The 5,638-nt window shown below is 43.1% G+C and overlaps 1 pseudogene; it reads left to right on the forward strand.

The window, feature by feature from the left end:
- The first annotated feature begins 2,064 nt into the window (after nt 1-2,064).
- On the forward strand, nt 2,065-3,775 carry LOC103091233 (60 kDa heat shock protein, mitochondrial pseudogene; annotated as a pseudogene).
- The last annotated feature ends 1,863 nt before the right edge of the window (nt 3,776-5,638 follow it).

Genomic DNA, 5,638 nt, shown 5'->3' on the forward strand with positions numbered 1-5,638 from the left:
AGACTTTGCTGTTTATTCTGTATATAATAGTTTGCATCTGCTAATCCCCAACTGCCAATCCCTCCCCACCCTCCTCCCCCTTGCCAACCGTGAGTCTGTTCTCTGTCTGTGAGTCTGTTTCATAGATAGGTTCATTTGTCTCATATTTTAGATTCCACATATAAGTAATATCATATGGTATTTATCTTTTGCTGTCTGGCTTACTTCACTTAGTATGGTAACTTCTAGGTCCATCCATGTTGCTGCAAATGGCATTATTTCATTCTTTTTTATGGCTGAGTAATACTCTAGTGTGTGTGTGTGTGTGTGTGTGTGTGTGTGTGTGTGTGTGTGTGTGTGTCTATCTCATATCTTCTTTAACCAGAATGGGTAAAATTTGATATCTTCATACAACAAAATACTTCATAGCAATGACCAAGAATGAACCCTACCTAAATAATAACTCTAAAAACAAAATACAGACTTCTGCTCAAGAAGGCTGCGCCATGGAGAGCAGGGGTGGGAGGAGGGGAAATAACAAGACCTCACAGTCCTCTGTGAGTCCTCTGCAACATAATGTAGCAGCACCACTTAAATACATTCTGAAACCAACAGGCCTGAGTGTTTAAAAAAGGCTCCTCAGAACTTCCCTGGTGGTCCAGTGGCTAAGACTCCACGCTCCCAATGCAGGGGGCCCAGGTTCGATCCCTGGTCAGGGAACTAGATCCCACATACCACAACTAAGAGCCTGCATGCGGCAATGAAGATCCTGCTTGCTGCAACTAAGACCCGGCACAGCCAAATAAATAAAATAAAATAAAATAAATATTTAATAAATATTTAAATAAATATTAAATATTAAATATTAAAAAAATAGAAAGGCTTCTCAAATGTTGATTGCGGCTGGATGTTTAAGAAGCGGAAGGGGGGGAAGTGCACCCAGCAACTCCCTAAGGCTCTTCTAGCGGCTTCCAGGCCGCAACGTGGCAGGAAAGACGCCAGCCCCGCCGTTTTCCCTTGGTGGCTCGGAGCGCAACGCTGAGGGAGCTTCATCCTGAGGTCCCAACTGTAATAGTGGACAATGTGAAAAATACGATATTAAATTTAAAAAGTATCTATCTGTGGGCAGTCTTTCTGCCAGCACCTGAAATCTGGACTCAAGTGGGAGCTGGCCCTTCTGGAACGTGGGCAGGGCTTTGCGAAAGAGTGGGTGGGGTAGGGGAATTCTGCTTCTATGTGAGTTTGTAGAAAATGGGAAAGAGGGGTGCCTTTGCCCTAACAACAAGAAAATTCTAGATAAACTACAGAATCATAATTTTTCTTAAACCCATCCTAGAGCTGAGATTTTAGGATAGCCAGGTAGCCTGAAATCTGAGGAACGACAGATCCTTTAAGGAGAGACAGTAGATCAGTGAGGCTGCTGCTTTCTGATTTAGTTCTAGATGCTCAAAGAGAGCATCAGGGGGTTCCTTAGGCAGAAGGATATAAATGCATATATATATATGCATTTATATAACTTATAAATATAAATTAGCATATACATGCTAATTTATAAATTAGCATATAAATTAGCATATAAATGCTAATTTGCCCCAGGCAAGGTCCCTTCTTTCAAAATTTGAGATTGCTCCAAATTTTTGTTTTTCATCTCTGTTCAAAAGAGAGTTAAAAATTTTTTTTCTTCAAAATTTATAATTGTTCCAAGTAGAAGGCTGGGTTCAATGCAAGCAACCCCATCACTATTAGAAACTTGCAATTACATTTTTATCTTGATTTTTATCAAATAACTTTGTTAAACTTTCTTGCTATCTTACAGACTTTTTAACATACATTTAATATTTAAAATATACAATGCATAATGTCTGAGAAGAACAATTATAGTCTCTCCTTTTTAATCTTTCTGTATGCCTTAGTTTTTAATTTCATTTTTATATTATATTGGCGAGAACCTCTGGATAAAAACGTAAAAATAATCACTGAAAGCAGATGTTCTTGTCTTATTCCTGATCTTAAAAAAAATTCCGCCTTCACCCACTGCCGATGGCCTGTTTTGTCACCTGCACGCCGTGCCACTGCCTCACAGAAATGCTTCGATTGCCCACAGTCCTTCACCAGATTAGGCCAGTGTCCAGGGCCCTGGTTCCTCATCTTACTCGGGCTTATGCCGAAGATGTAAAATCTGGTGCAGATGCCCGACCTTAAGGCTTCAAGGTGTAGACCTTTTAGCCGATGCTGTAACTGTTACTGTGGGGTCCAAGGGAAGGACAGTGATTACTGAGTTGGGCAAGTCCCTAAGTGACAAAAGATGGACTGTTGCAAAGTCCATTGACTTAAAAAATAAATATAAAAATGTTGGCACTAAACTTGTTCAAGATGTTGCCAGTAACACAAACGAAGAGGCTGGGGATGACACCACTACTGCTACTGTACTGGCACACTCTATTGCCAAGGAAGGCTTCGAGAAGGTTAGCAAAGGTGCTAATCCAGTGGAAATCAGGAGAGGTGTGATGTTAGCTGCTGATGCTGTACTTGCTTAACTTAAGAAGCAGTCTAAACCTGTGACAACCCTGAAATAGATCGCCCAGATTGCTACGATTTCTGCAAATGGAGACAAAGAAATTGGCAACATCATTTCTGATGCGATGAAAAAGGTTGGAAGAAAGGGCGTTATCACAGGAAAGGATGGGAAAACACTGAATGATGAACTAGAAATTATTGAAGGCATGAAGTTTGATAGAGGGTATATCTCTCCATACTTTATTAATACATCAAAAGGTCAGAAATGTGAATTCCAAGTTGCCTATGTTCTTTCAAGTGAAAAGAAATTTCTAGTGTCCAGTCCATTGTTCCTGCTCTTGAAATTGCCAACACTCACTGTAAGCCCTTGGTCGTAATTGCTGAAGATGTTGATGGAGAACCTCTAAGTACCCTTGTTTTGAATAGGCTGAAAGTTGGTCTTCAGGCTGTAGCAGTCAAAGCTCCAGGTTTTGGTGACAATAGAAAGAATCAGCTTAAAGACATGGCTATTGCTCCTGGCAGTGCAGTATTTGGAGAAGAAGGACTAACTCTAAATCTTGAAGATGTTCAGCCTCATGACTTAGGAAAAGTTGGAGAGGTCATTGTGACCAAAGATGATGCCATGCTCTTGAAAGGATAAGGTGACAAGGCTCAAATTGAAAAGCATATTCAAGAAATCCTCGAGCACTTGGACATCACAACTAGTGAATATGGAAAGGAAAAAGTGAATGAACGTCTAGCAAAACTCTCAGATGGTGTTGCTGTGCTAAAGTTTGGTGGGACAAGTGATGTTGAAGTGAATGAAAAGAAAGACAGAGTTACAGATGCCCTTAATGCTACCCGAGCTGCTGTTGAAGAAGGCATTGTTTAGGGAGGGGCCTGTGTCCTGCTTCAGTGCCTTCCAGCCTTGGATTCAATAACTCCAGCTAATGAAGATCAAAAAACTGGTATAGAAATTATTTAAAAAACACTCAAAATTCCTGCAATGACCATTGCTAAGAATGCAGGTATTGAAGGATCACTGATAGTTGAGAACATTTTGCAGAGCTCTTCAGAAGTTGGTTATGATGCTATGCTTGGAGATTTTGTGAATATGGTGGAAAAAAGAATCATTGATCCAACTAGGGTTGTAAGAACTGCATTACTAGATGCTGCTGGAGTGGCCTCTCTGTTAACTACAGCAGAAGTTGTAGTCACAGAAATTCCTAAAGAAGAGAAGGATCCTGGAATGGACAGAATGGGTGGAATGGGAAGTGCTGTGGGAGGTGGCATGTTCTAATTCCTAGAATAGGGCTTTACCATCATTAATGAGCTGTGAGAGGAAGCTCGAGGCAGCATTCCTCACCAATAAGTTTAAGAGAGGTCTGTTGAAGATGACTGAAGGCTGGCTGATGTTTAAGAAAATCACTATAACCATCAGTTACTCGTTTCAGCTGACAACATAGAATGGTTTACTGCTGTCATTGCCCATGCCTACAGATAATTTATTTTGTATTTTTGAATAAAGACACTGTTACATTCCTGGTAAATGAGTATAAGAGCCATGTACCAATGTACTGCTTTCAACTTAAATCACTGAGGCATTTTTACTACTATTCTATTAAAATCAGGATTTTAGTGATTACCATCAACAGATGAGAAGCTAAGAAGCAGCCTTTCTGTGGAGAGTAAGAATAATTGGGTACAGAGTACAGCAATATCCAATTATGTAACAACCTTTGTGAAATAACAATTGTTTAAAGTTAAAAAAAACTCCAAGTTTTCAACATTAAATATTATGTATGCTGCAAAATGTGGTAGATACTATTTATAGTTATGCAAATTTCCTTCATTCCTAGTTTGCTAGAGTTTGTTTATTATCACAAAGAGAGTATTGAATTTTATTAAATATTTGATTTTCATCTACTGTGATATTTATATGATTTTTCTTCTTGAAATAATTGACATAGAGTGTTATTATGTGGGTGGATGTATGGATTATCTAATGTTAAAGCAACCTTGTATTCCAGGGATAAATCCAGATTTGTCATGATATATATACAAACGTGTGTGTGTGTGTGTGTGTGTGTGTGTGTTAATGTATTATTTCTGGATTCAACTGGCTATTTTTGTTGTTGTTGTTGCGGTATGCGGGCCTCTCACTGCTGCGGCCTCTCCCGTTGCGGAGCACAGGCTCCAGACGCGCAGGCTCAGCGGCCACGGCTCACAGGCCGAGCCGCTCCGCGGCATGTGGGATCTTCCCGGACCGGGGCACGAACCCGTGTCCCCTGCATCGGCAGGCGGACTCTCAACCACTGCGCCACCAAGGAAGCCCCCAACTGGCTATTTTCCAATGAATTTTTATATTATAATGAGCTAAGAGGCTTCAAGATGGCGGAAGGGTAAGACGCGGAAATCACCTTTCTCTCCACAAATACATCAGAAATACATCTACACGTGGAACAACTCCTACAGAACACCCACTGAATGCTGGCAGAAGACCTCAGACCTCCCAAAAGGTAAGAAACCCCCCACATACCTGGGTAGGGCAAAAGAAAAAAGAGAAAACAGCGACAAAACAATAAGGACGGTATCTGCGCCAGTGGGAGGGAGCTGTGAAGGAGGAAAGCTTTCCACACACTAGGAAGGCCCTTCGCGGGCGGAGACTGTGGCGGGTTGGGGGCGGGGGAAGCTTCAGAGCCACGGAGGAGAGCGCAGCCACGGGGGTGCGGGGGGCAAAGCGGGGAGATTCCCGCACAGAGGATTGGGGCCGAATGAACGGCACTCACCAGGCCGAGAGGCTTGTCTGCTCACCCGCCGGGGCGGGCGGGTCTGAGAGCTGAGGCTCGGGCTTCGGTCGGAGCGCCGGGAGAGGACTGGGGTTGGCGGCGTGAACACACCCTGAAGGGGTTAGTGCGCCGCGGCTGGCCGGGAGGGAGTCTGGGAAGAAGTCCGGAGCTGCCGAAGAGGCAGGAGACTTTTTCTTCCCTCTGTTTCCTGGTGCGCGAGGAGAGGGGATTAAGAGCGCTGCTTAAAGGAGCTCCAGAGACGGGCGCGAGCCGCGGCTAAAAGTGCGGACCCCAGAGACAGGCATGGGACACTAAGGCTGCTGCTGCCGCCACCAAGAAGCCTGTGTGCGAGCACAGGTCACTGTCCACACCGC

The sequence above is a fragment of the Lipotes vexillifer genome, unplaced genomic scaffold (assembly GCF_000442215.2).
Source record: "Lipotes vexillifer unplaced genomic scaffold, Lipotes_vexillifer_v1.1 scaffold49, whole genome shotgun sequence".
Taxonomy (NCBI): domain Eukaryota; kingdom Metazoa; phylum Chordata; class Mammalia; order Artiodactyla; family Lipotidae; genus Lipotes; species Lipotes vexillifer.